Genomic DNA, 12,525 nt, shown 5'->3' with positions numbered 1-12,525 from the left:
AACTGGAAGCACTAGAACGTTCAGGTGTACTGTCTAAGGTAGATTGGAGTGAGTGGGCTACGCCCATTGTTCCCGTTATGAAACGTCCTTCGAGCAACAAGCCAGGAGAACCAGGGAAGGTTCGCATCTGTGGAGATTTCAAGATCACCGTTAATCCGGTGCTTCACACGGTGCAGTATCCGCTTCCGCGGATTGAGGATATTTTTGCTTCGTTGTCTGGCGGGAAACACTTCACCAAGATAGACCTGGCGCAGGTGTACTTGCAGATGGAGGTTGAAGAAGAGTCACGCCAGTACCTCACGATCAACACGCATAGAGGTTTGTACCGGTATAATAGGCTGGTTTTTGGAGTGGCATCGGCTCCGGCAATTTGGCAGAGGGCCATGGAGCAGGTATTACAGGGAATTCCAGGCACACAATGTTACCTGGACGATATTCTGATTACAGGTGATGGTGATGAAGAACACCTCGCAAACTTGGAACTGGTGCTCAACAGACTGAAAGAGTATGGACTTAGAGTTAATCGGCAGAAATGTGAGTTCTTTCAGAAGCGGATCTCGTACTGTGGTCATGTCATTGACCGGGAGGGGCTTCATAAGTCTCCTGACAAGATAGAGGCAGTTGTAAAGGCTCCCGCTCCGGATAATGTCTCTCAGTTGAGGTCGTTTCTGGGATTGATTAACTATTACCATAAGTTTCTACCGAATCTATCCACGGTACTGCACCCGCTGAACGCTCTTTTACAGAAGGGGGTACCATGGGAATGGAGCGAAAACTGTAAGAAGGCATTTCGCAAAAGCAAAGAATTGATCACCTCAGAGGAAGTGTTGGCTCACTTCAACCCGACACTGCCTATTCGGTTGGCTTGTGATGCTTCTCCATATGGTATTGGGGCAGTACTCTCACACAAGTTGCCAAATGGCACGGAAAGGCCAGTCGCGTTTGCATCCAGATCATTGACCTCCGCTGAGCGCAACTATGCGCAGATCGATAGGGAGGCTCTCAGCCTTGTATGGGGAGTGAAGAAGTTTAATCATTACCTGCAGGGCCAAAAATTCACACTTCTGACAGACCATCAGCCGTTGGTATCCATTTTTAACCCTAAGAAGGGTGTTTCGGTGATGACAGCACAGCGACTCGAGAGATGGTCCCTTTTCCTAGGGGCACATCAATATCAAATAGAATTCAAAGGTACAAAGCAGCATGGCAATGCTGATGGGCTGTCGCGCCTGCCACTACCTGAAGCAGAAGAGATGACGAAAGTTGACCCTGTTGAGTTATTTCATTCGACCATCATCGAGTGTTTACCAGTCACCAATGCAAGTATTGAAAGAGAAACCAGGAATGACCCGACACTGTCCCGAGTTTACGAGGTGACAGTGAAAGGATGGCCAACACATGGTGATCCTCTGTTACCGGCATTCTCGGCAAGGCGAGACCAGCTGTCCGTCTGCCATGGTACTTTGATGTACGGGACAAGAGTGATTATTCCTCCCAAGTTACGGGAAAGAGTTCTAAAGGAACTGCATGAAGGTCATCTGGGGGGAGTTAAGATGAAAAGTCTTGCTAGGGCTTATGTATGGTGGCCGGGCATTGACCAACAGATAGAGGAGTTGACAAAAAGCTGCACTGGGTGCCAAAAAGTGCAAAATGCACCTCCGATCGCACCGCTACACCCATGGGAATGGCCTTCAGCCCCATGGCAACGCGTACATATTGACTTTGCTGGTCCATTCATGGACTCCATGTTCCTAATTGCGGTGGACGCACATTCCAAATGGCCAGAAGTGATCAAGATGAATACCACTACTTCAGAAAAGACAATTGCGGTGTTAAGAACAATATTCGCAAGGAACGGATTGCCAGAACAGATATGTTCGGACAACGGACCACAGTTCGTGTCGGAAGAATTCCAAAAATTCTTAAAGAAGAATGGGGTGAAACATTATACCTCTGCCCCATATCATCCGGCGACAAATGGGTTGGCCGAGAGATTTGTCCAAACATTCAAAAAGGCAATAAAGGCCATGAACGATGATCAGATTCCGTTACAACACAAGGTGGACAATTTCCTAATGGCATATCGAAACGCCGCTCATGCAGTGACTAACCAAAGTCCTGCCATGATGTTTTATAACAGGAGGTTGCGGTCCAGGTTGGACTTGTTAAAACCAAATGTGCGGAGGGAAGTGGAAAACAAACAGTTCCGGCATATTAATAACAAGTCCACTCGAAGTTTCGACGTAGGACAACCAGTGTTGGCAAGGGGCTATGGAAACGAAAAATGGCAGTCCGGAACAATTCGGGCCAGACAAGGACCTCTGATGTACACAGTAGATATTGGTAACAATGTGATAAGGCGTCATGCGGATCAACTGGTAGAATCAAGAGCAAGGGTCGAACCCATGGTTGCGACAGAGACAACTGTGGAAGACGTTAATGAACCTGAAGCATCTACCTCGGCAGGGACTGTACCTGATGATGACGTCCAATACATAGGAAACCAACAAGAAGAGTCACCTCAGCAACAAGAATCAGAGACCACTGAAAGGCGTTATCCAAACCGAATCAGAAGGCCTCCTGAGAGACTGAACCTTTGAACTGTTTATACCTGAAGTTATATATGTTATTATGTTATGTTAAATGGGGATATGACTGTTAAGCTAAAAAGGGAGGATTGTGGTGTATGTAACCTGTTCCACCTTAAGAGACCTTAAGCCTGTTCCACCTTAAGAGATGTACTACTTTCTCTGGCTGCTGTATACATAATACTGGTGGTGACCACCGGTATATAAGTACTGTGTAGTGATATTGTATTTAGTATAGTCCTGACCTCCAACTAGTAAAGACCTGTTGAACTTTATTCTTGTAGTCTGTGTCAGTAATTAATCTTAATACAACTGGAACACACAGACTTAACACTTCACTTCAATATACATTCTGGGCAAAGTCTCACACATCCCATGCTACCTCAATCAGACAGGAATAACAACAGAAAATGCTGGAAAAACTCAGCAGGCCAGGCTACATCCGTGGAGAGAAATTAGAGTTGATGTTTCGGGACGAAACCCTTTTTCAAAACTGGAAAGGAAATAAAATAGATCGAAGGCAGGGCTGCAATAGAACAAAAGAAGTAAAAGGGACATTAAGAGGTATTCAAAACCAGACAAGATGGTAATAGGACAAGTGGAGACAAAAGATGGCTGAGATTAGGTGTGAAGTGTACTGGCAGGATGAGACAGAGCTGCCATGTAGGAGAGAGAGAAAAAAAAAAGGAAAAGTGGGGGGGGAGGGAAGACCCAAAATAACGGGGTGGAAAAAAATATAAGTATTTCTGCCACCTCCAACGTGATCCCACCACCAAACACATCTTCCCCTCACCTCCCCTTTCAGCATTCCGAAGGGACCGCTCCCTCCGCGACACCCCGGTCCACTCCTCAATCGCCCCCAACAGCCCTTCTGCTTCACCTGGCACCTTCCCGTGCAAGCGCAGGAGATGCAACTCATGCCCTTTTACCTCCTCCCTTCCCACTGTCCAGGGCCCCAAACACCCCTTCCAGGTGAAACAGCGATTTACGTGTGCTTCTTGCAATTTAATATACTGTATTCGCTGCTCACGATGCGGTCTCCTCTACATTGGGGAGACCAAACGCACATTGGGCGACCGCTTTGCGGAACACCTCCGTTCAGTCCGTAAGGGTGACCCTGAGCTTCCGGTCGCCTGTCACTTTAATTCACCGCTTCACTCCCACTCTGATCTCTCTGTCCTCGGGCTATTGCATTGCTGCAATGAAGCTCAACGTAAGCTCGAGGAACAGCACCTCATCTTTCGATTGGGCACTTTGCAGCCTGCCGGACTCAACATTGAGTTTAACAATTTCAGATAATTATCCTGCCCCCATTTTTCATGCAGTATGATTTTTGCCATTCCCATTTGCAACATTTTATCTTTCCTGCCTCTTACAAAAGCACAGGGTGTTCTTTCTATTCCTTCCTCCCCTCGTAACCCACCCCCCCTCCCTGTCTCTGCACCTGCTTAATATCTGTTACATCTCCAGCTTTTTCCAGCTCTGATGAAGGGTCCCAGACCTGAAACGTTAACTCTGTTTCTCTCTCTACGGATGCTGCCTGGCCTGCTGAGTATTTCCAGCATTTTCTGTTGTTATTTCAGATTTCCAGCATCCGCAGTATTTTGCTATTACATAAGTAAAAATGTAATAGGGGCTGAGGTTATGAACTAAAATTGTTGAACTCGATATTGAGTCCGGAAGGCTGCAAAGTGCCTAATCGGAAGATGAAGATCAATCAGACAGGATGTCTTTAACAAATCCATGCTGGCTGTCACTTAATCCATCTGAATCCGAGGAGCAGATTTAAGTTGTGTAGTGTATGTAACCGTCTACCTTTAAGAGACTATTGTATGTAACCGTTCACCTTTAAGAGAACTATTTTAGGTGTGGCACTACTTGTTTGGCTTCTGTATACGGTAATACCGACGGTGACCACACCGGTATATAAGTGCTGTGGCATGATTTATAGGGCAGATTCGCCCTGACCTTCGAATAGTAAAGTCCTGTTTGTTTGTTACTCCTGAAGTCTGTGTCGTTATTAACTGCACAACCCACAGACTTTACAGTGGCGACGAGTCCGATCGTACCCTGCGGCAAGACTACCAAAGCAACTAAAGAGCGTCGAAGAGAGGCAACCGCCCTCGTCGTTCTGCTGGGAGAAAACACGAGGCTGCAGCAATAGAAAGGAGGAAGACTTTAGCAACAAAAGCTTCCATCAGCAACAGGCACTCACTGTCCCTTCTGCCACGGTGCGGAGTGAGCTGATCAGCAGGAAGCAAGGCGGCCACGGAGACTGTGAGTAAGGGAAAGTGTAAAGAATATCCGGAGGATAAGGGCTGTGCACTCGACCACGGTCGAGGGGGAAAGGAGCCGGACGGAAAGTCGGGTCCAACGGCGTCGTGAGACAGCCAGACCGCGATCGGCGGGAAAGCCGGGCAGCGACCGAAGCCACGAAGCGCTGAGACCGGGAGCGTAGGCGCGGGAAGAGAGAAACTCAGCCGCAGCCGGGGAGAGAAGCACCGGACTGCGAGAGGGCTGGGAGGCGAATGGGAACCGAGCGTGCGGGAGAAACAGAGCTGACCAAGGGAGACTGCGCGAGAGCCAGTCCAGCGGCTGAACTGTTCTCCGCCAACGGGTGTACCCAGAGCCGGTAGAGCCGTGCGAGCGGGAGAGAGAGACAGCCGAGTAAGGGGAACTGTGCGAGAGCCAGCCCAGCGGCTGAACCTGTCCGCTGTGGGGAAAACGTACCCCTCCCACCAGGGAAGAAACGCGGGAAGCCGCCATTAGGCGGAGAAGGCGACAGACGCAGGAAACCACCATTGAAGGGGCGGGGAGAGAAGGAAAGAGCGGGAAACCGCCATTTTCGCAGGAAAAGCCGCCATCTTAGAAAAAAAATAATAATTTAAAGAAATACTTGTGTTGTTCCCAAGGAAAGGAAGATGCCTGAGCGTGGGGACATCAACGATTTTAATTCCGAGATAGAAGACTGGACCACGTATGTGGAACGTATTGAGATACATTGTAAGGCTAATAAAATAGCAAAGGATGAAAAAGCTTTAACCTTACTTAACATAATGGGTGCGAAAACATTCGGGTTGTTGAAGCATCTTCTCTCACCAGCTAAACCGGCGGATCAGACTTTCGATGATATTGTAGCAGTGCTGAAGGATCACTTGAACCCCGCACCGTTGATGTTGGCTGAACGATTCAAATTCTATGCAAGAACGCAACGGAAAGACGAAAGCAACGCGGAATACTTGGTCGAACTGCGTAGGCTAGCGAAACACTGCCAGTTCGGAGGGAATCTGACAGAGGCACTGCGAGACAAGTTCGTATGCGGATTGTCCAAGGAAGGGACGCAAAAGCGACTACTCGAAGAGAACGATCTTCCACTGGATAAGGCTGTCCTTATCGCAGCATCAAACGAAGCCGCAGCGAAAGGAACTGCGGAAATGCAGCTAAAGGCAGCGGCACTCGGTGTGGACCAAATTACCTCGAGTATAACAAAATGCTATCGCTGTGGGAAGACAACACACGATCAGAACCAATGCTGGTTTAAGAACCAGGAATGTAGGAAATGTGGCAAACTGGGTCACATCGCTAAGGTATGCCGGTCAGGGAAGAAGACCAACAACCAAAGGAAGCCATCACAGGAAAAGTACAACAAGGTACACAAGGTGGCTGAGAAGAGTTCAGACGAACAGAATTCAGACTCAGACCCAAACGGCCAGGAGCTGGGTAGTCTGAGAATTCATAATGTGAGTAAGGAAGCTGACCTACAAACTATCTGGGTCATGCTAAAAATAGCTGGAGTCCAAGTGAAAATGGAGTTGGACACTGGATCAGCTGTATCAGTTATAAATCGAAGGGATTACCACAGGCTATTCTCACATATACCCTTAAGAGATACCAAGTTCATATTGCAGACATACACGGGGCATAAAGTATACCCCATGGGAAAGATAAGAGTCAAGGTGAGAGATAGGGGTAAAGAACACCCAAGAATGAACTTATACGTACTACCTGAGGGAGGACCACCACTTCTAGGACGGGAGTGGATCAAGAAAATAGACATGGAATGGCACTACCTACAAGCAATGACGAGTGAGGACTCGGTGCAGACAAGCAGCTCAGACTCTGAGCCGGAAGACGATAAGTCCAGCCCAAGTATGAAAAACAAGGTTAACATGAACTCACTGACTAAGGTTGGAAAAACGATGGCGTGTATAAAGACAGAGAATTCTGAGTCTGTTCAAGTTACAGACATATGCATTACGGAGGAACACCGGGCTCGAACTCAACGTTATCTCAAAGTACGACAACAATTAGAACAATTGAGTTACCGTCTCGTACAAGAGATGAAAACAATGAAAAAGTTCTATGACACCGAATGGGAGAGTCTGGAAAGACAACAGAACCGGCTGGCTCAAGCAGAGAGCGACCATAGAGCCATCGTGACCAATTACCGATCACGTCTTCCTTATGATGTTCAGGAGTTAGAATATTTGCATGATCTAGAGATACAGCATAAAGGCAAACCACGCTACACTGAGGATTTTGTCCTGCAATTGGAGACGGAGCTAGTGCAGGCAAGGTTAAGAGAAGCTGAATCGCAATGTGCACTTAAAGAGATGCAGAAAAAAATCTTGGACATAGAAAAGAGAAACGCTTCTTTACCTGATGAGAATAATGTGGCCATGTTGCAAGAGGAGCTTATAGGGGCGAAACTGAAAGAAGCTAAGCAAAGGATGTTGGAACTTGAAACACAGAACCAAATCAGCAGTAACCAGCTATGTCGAGCAGAGAAGGAGTGCAATGGTCTACAGGAGAAGGTGCAATATCTCTCAGCCCAGAATAAGGGACTACTCACTCAGTTAAATGAAAGTAAAGGGAAAATGGCTGAGATAGACTGCAAGAATAAAAAAGATTTGATGGCAGTGAGACTTCGAGAGGCAGATAGCATAGCAGCCTTGGCTGAACTCCAACAGAAAATTGCGAAAGAAGCAAATGAAGAGGAATCTTCAGGAAGCCAGGATTTTATTCCAGTTCTTCTCTACGACTCCTTACAAGCAGAGTGTGAGAAGTTGAAAGAACAGTATGAACAGGCCCAGGCTATAATTCTGGAGGGGGTTACATAAGAACATAAGAACATAAGAACATAAGAAATAGGAGCAGGAGTAGGCCAATCGGCCCCTCGAGCCTGCTCCACCATTCAATAAGATCATGGCTGATCTGATCCTAACCTCAAATCTTCTATCACTCTGCATCCACCCGAACCCATGTGATCTCCCGGGAGAGGCGAAAAACCAGATAAAGACCCAATGGCCAATTTGGGAGAAAAAAATCTGGGAAATTCCTCTCCGACCCATCTAGGCGATCGAAATTCTTCCAGGAGATCACTCTGTCCCTATATTTTCTACAGTACTTACCTTCTGTAAAGGCGATCTCCACCCCAGTCAGGAACAGGAATAAAACCATCTCCTGAAATCTAACAGAATTAGAACACAGTAGGAGCAGAACAAGGCTACACGGCCCCTGGGCCCGCTCCACTACCCACAGGGCCATGACCATTCCGAACCCAGACTCATGTCCAATTTCCTGCCCGCTCCCCGTAACCCTTTATTCCCTTTACTTCTAGGAAACTATCTATTTCTGTTTTAAATTTATTTAATGATGTAGCTTCCACAGCTTTCTGGGGCAGCAAATTCCACAAACCTACCACCCTCTGAGTGAAGAAGTTTCTCCTCATCTCAGTTTTGAATGAGCAGCCCCTTATTTTAAGATTATGCCCCCTAGTTCCAGTTTCACCCATCATTGGGAACATCCTCACCGCATCCACCCGATCAAGCCCCTTCACAATCTTATATGTTTCAATAAGATCGCCTCTCATTCTTCTGAACTCCAATGAGTAGAGTCCCAATCTACTCAACCTCTCCTCATACATCCATCCCCTCATCCCCGGGATTAACCGAGTGAACCTTCTTTGTACTGACTCGAGAGCAAGTATGTCTTTTCTTAAGTATGGACACCAAAACTGTATGCAGTATTCCAGGTGCGGCCTCACCAATACCTTGTACAACTGCAGCAATACCTCCCTGTTTTTATATTCCAACCCCCTAGCAATAAAAGCCAACATTCCATTGGCCTTCTTAATCACTTGCTGCACCTGCATACTAACTTTTTGAGTTTCGTGCACCAGGACCCCCAGATCCCTTTGTACTTCAGTACTTTCCAGTTTCTTGCCATTAAGATAATAACTTGCTCTATGATTTTTCCTGCCAAAGTGCATAACCTCACACTTTCCAGTATTGTATTCCATCTGCCAAATCTCTGCCCACTTACTTAGCCTGTCTATGTCCCTTTGCAGGTTTTTTATGTCCTCCTCACTCACTACTTTCCCTCCCATCTTTGTATCATCTGCAAACTTTGATATGTTACACTCGGTCCCCTCCTCCAAATCGTTAATATAGATTGTAAAGAGTTGGGGACCCAGCACTGACCCCTGCGGAACACCACTAGTTACTGGTTGCCAATCTGAGAATGAACCATTTATCCCAACTCTCTGCTTTCTGTTAGAGAGCCAATCCTCCACCCACGCCAGAATATTACCCCCAATCCCGTGATTTTTTATCTTGAGCAATAATCTTTTGTGTGGCACCTTGTCAAATGCCTTTTGGAAGTCTAAATACACTACGTCCACTGGTTCCCCTTTATCCACCCTGTATGTTACTTCCTCAAAAAACTCAAGCAAATTTGTTAAACATGACTTCCCCTTCATGAAACCATGCTGAGTTTGCCCTATTAAATTATGTTTATCCAAATGTCCCGTTACTGTCTCCTTAATAATGGACTCTAACATTTTACCAACCACAGATGTTAGGCTAACAGGTCTATAGTTTCCAGCCTTCTGCCTACTACCCTTTTTAAATAAGGGTGTTACATTAGCAGTTTTCCAATCTGCCGGGACCTTTGCTGAGTCCAGTGAGTTTTGGAAAATTATTACCAATGCATCCACAATCCCTACCGCTACTTCCCTCAAGACCCTGGGATGCAAGCCATCAGGTCCAGGGGATTTATCCGCCTTGAGTCCCATTATTTTACCAAGTACCACTTCCTTAGTGATTTTAATCGTATTTAGTTCCTCCCCCCCTAGAGCCCCCTGTTTGTCCAGTGTTGGGATATTCTTAGTGTCCTCTACTGTAAAGACTGATACAAAATAATTGTTCAGTGTTTTTGCCATCTCCATGTTTCCCACCATTAATTTCCCGGTCTCATCCTCTAAGGGACCAACATTTACTTTAGCCACCCTTTTTCTTTTTATATAACTATAGAAACTTTTACTGTCTGTTTTTATATTTTTTGCTAATTTACTTTCATAATCTATCTTCCCTTTCTTAATCAATCTTTTTGTTATTTTTTGCTGTCTTTTAAAGACTTCCCAATCTTCCATCCTCCCACTAGATTTGGCTACCTTATATGCCCTTGTTTTTAGTCGGATACTATCCTTAATTACTTTACTTAGCCACGGATGGCTATCTTTTCTTTTACACCCTTTTTTCCTCAGTGGAATATATTTTTTTTGGAAGTTGTAAAATAACTCCTTAAATGTACACCACTGGTCATGTACCGTCTTACCCTTTAATCTATTTTCCCAGTCCACTCTAATTAATTCCGCTCTCATACCTTCATAGTCTCCTTTATTCAAGCTCAGCACGCTTGTTTGAGATCCAACCTTCTCACCCTCTAATTGAATATGGAACTCAACCATGTTATGGTCACTCATTCCAAGGGGATCCTTTACTAGGACATTTTTAATTAATCCTGTCTCATTACACAGGACCAAATCTAAGGTTGCTTGCCCCCTGGTCGGTTCAGTTACATACTGCTCAAGAAACCCATCCCTAATACACTCAATGAACTCATCCTCAAGGCTGCTCTGCCCAATTTGATTTGTCCAGTTAATATGATAATTAAAATCCCCCATAATTATAGCTGTTCCCTTATTACAAGCCTCAACTATTTCCTGATTAATACTCCGTCCAACAGAGTTGCAACTGTTCGGAGGCCTATAGACTACACCCACTAGTGTTTTTTTCCCCTTATTATTCCTTACCTCCACCCAAACTGTTTCACTATCCTGCTCCTTTGACCCAATATCATTTCTCTGTATTATAGTGATTCCTTCCTTTATTAACATAGCCACCCCACCTCCTCTCCCTTCCTGCCTGTCCTTCCTGATTGTTAAATAACCTGGTATGTTTAATTCCCAGTCATGGTCACCCTGCAGCCATGTTTCTGTAATGGCCACAAGATCATACCCATATGTCATTATTTGTGCCGTTAACTCATTCATTTTGTTACGAATGCTACGTGCATTCAGATAAAGAACTTTCAAATATGTTTTGTAACACTTAGTTCCTGTTTTTTCCCTTTTTAGTACTTTACTTTTTGCCCCATACCTTCTGTCCCTTCCTGACACATTCTGTTTTTTAATTCCCCCACTGCTACCTAAGTCTATGACCTTCTCTGTTGTCATTTCTATTATTTGCTCTCTAGAAACCTCCCCCCCACTAATTAGTTTAAAGCCCTCTCTACAGCCCTAGTTATATGATTCGCCAGGACTCTAGTCCCAGCACTGGCCAAGTGGAGTCCGTCCCAACAGAACAGCTCCCTCCTGTCCCAGTACTGGTGCCAGTGTCCCAAGAAGCAAAACCCATTTCTCCCACACCAGTCTTTGAGCCACGCATTTAACTCTTTAATTTTATTTATCCTAGCCAAATTCGCTCGTGGCTCAGGTAATAACCCAGAGATTATTACCCTTGAGGTTCTGTTTTTTAATTTGACCCCTAGCTGCTCATACTCCTTTAACAGAACCGTCTTCCTTGTCCTATCTACGTCGTTTGTACCAACATGGACCACGACAACTGGATCCTCCCCCTCCCACTGCAAGTTTCTTTCCAGCCCAGAAGAGATGTCCTTAACCCTGGCACCAGGCAGGCAACACAGCCTTCGGGACTCCCGCTCTTGACTGCAGAGAACCCTATCTATCCCCTTAATGATACTATCCCCTACCACTACAACATTTCTTTTTACTCCCTCCACTTGAATGGCCCCCTGTACCACGGTGCTGTGGCCAGGTTGCTCATCCTCCCTGCAGTCCCCGCTCCCTCCCTCACAGGGAGTAAGAACCTCGATCCTGCTGGACAAGAACAAGGGCTGCGTCTCCTTCAACACTACATCCTGGATCCCTGTACCTTCCTCACTCGTAGTCACACCGTCCTGTCCCTGACCACGGACTACATCTGCAGTAATTAACTTCATAGGTGTGACCATCTCCTGAAACATAGAGTCCAGGAATTTCTCCCCCTCCCTGATGTGTCGCAGTGTCCGAAGCTCGGTCTCAAGCTCCATAACATGGAACTTGAGTTCCTCTAGCAGCAAACACTTGTCGCAGATGTAATCACCGTTAGCCTCAATGGGGTTCACCGGCTCCCACATCTCGCAACAGTAACACATCACCTGCTCCATTCTATATAATTAATTAAATTTCTTATTATTAGTTATGAAGACCCTGCCCGGATATATATGATAATATCACACCACTATTCAATAGGACTTACCAACTTAAAGGTATGAAAGAGAAGAGAAGGAAGAAAACCAACCAACCAGCTGATCACCAACCTCCTCCTTGAATACTGTCTGTGGAGCCTGTTTGGTTGACTCGTCTCGCTGCTCCGCCTCCGCAGTGCTGTCTAAGCCTGGGAGTGGGGAATAAAACAGAGCAAAAAACACACCCTCACCTCCCACTTATCCGAACTCTCCCACTTAGCAAAACTCCAGCAGCACTCAATGCACAAGGCACTCCGTGCACCGCACTAGCCCCTCCCCTTTTATACCTGGATTCTACTTCCTGTTTAAACTGCCCAAGAGTTTAAAAAACCCTTAAAAAATTAAA

Source organism: Somniosus microcephalus, chromosome 5, assembly GCF_052327205.1.
Source record: "Somniosus microcephalus isolate GS21.2 chromosome 5, FLI_Smic_1.0, whole genome shotgun sequence".
NCBI lineage: Eukaryota > Metazoa > Chordata > Chondrichthyes > Squaliformes > Somniosidae > Somniosus > Somniosus microcephalus.
This window is presented reverse-complemented; position numbering follows the sequence as displayed.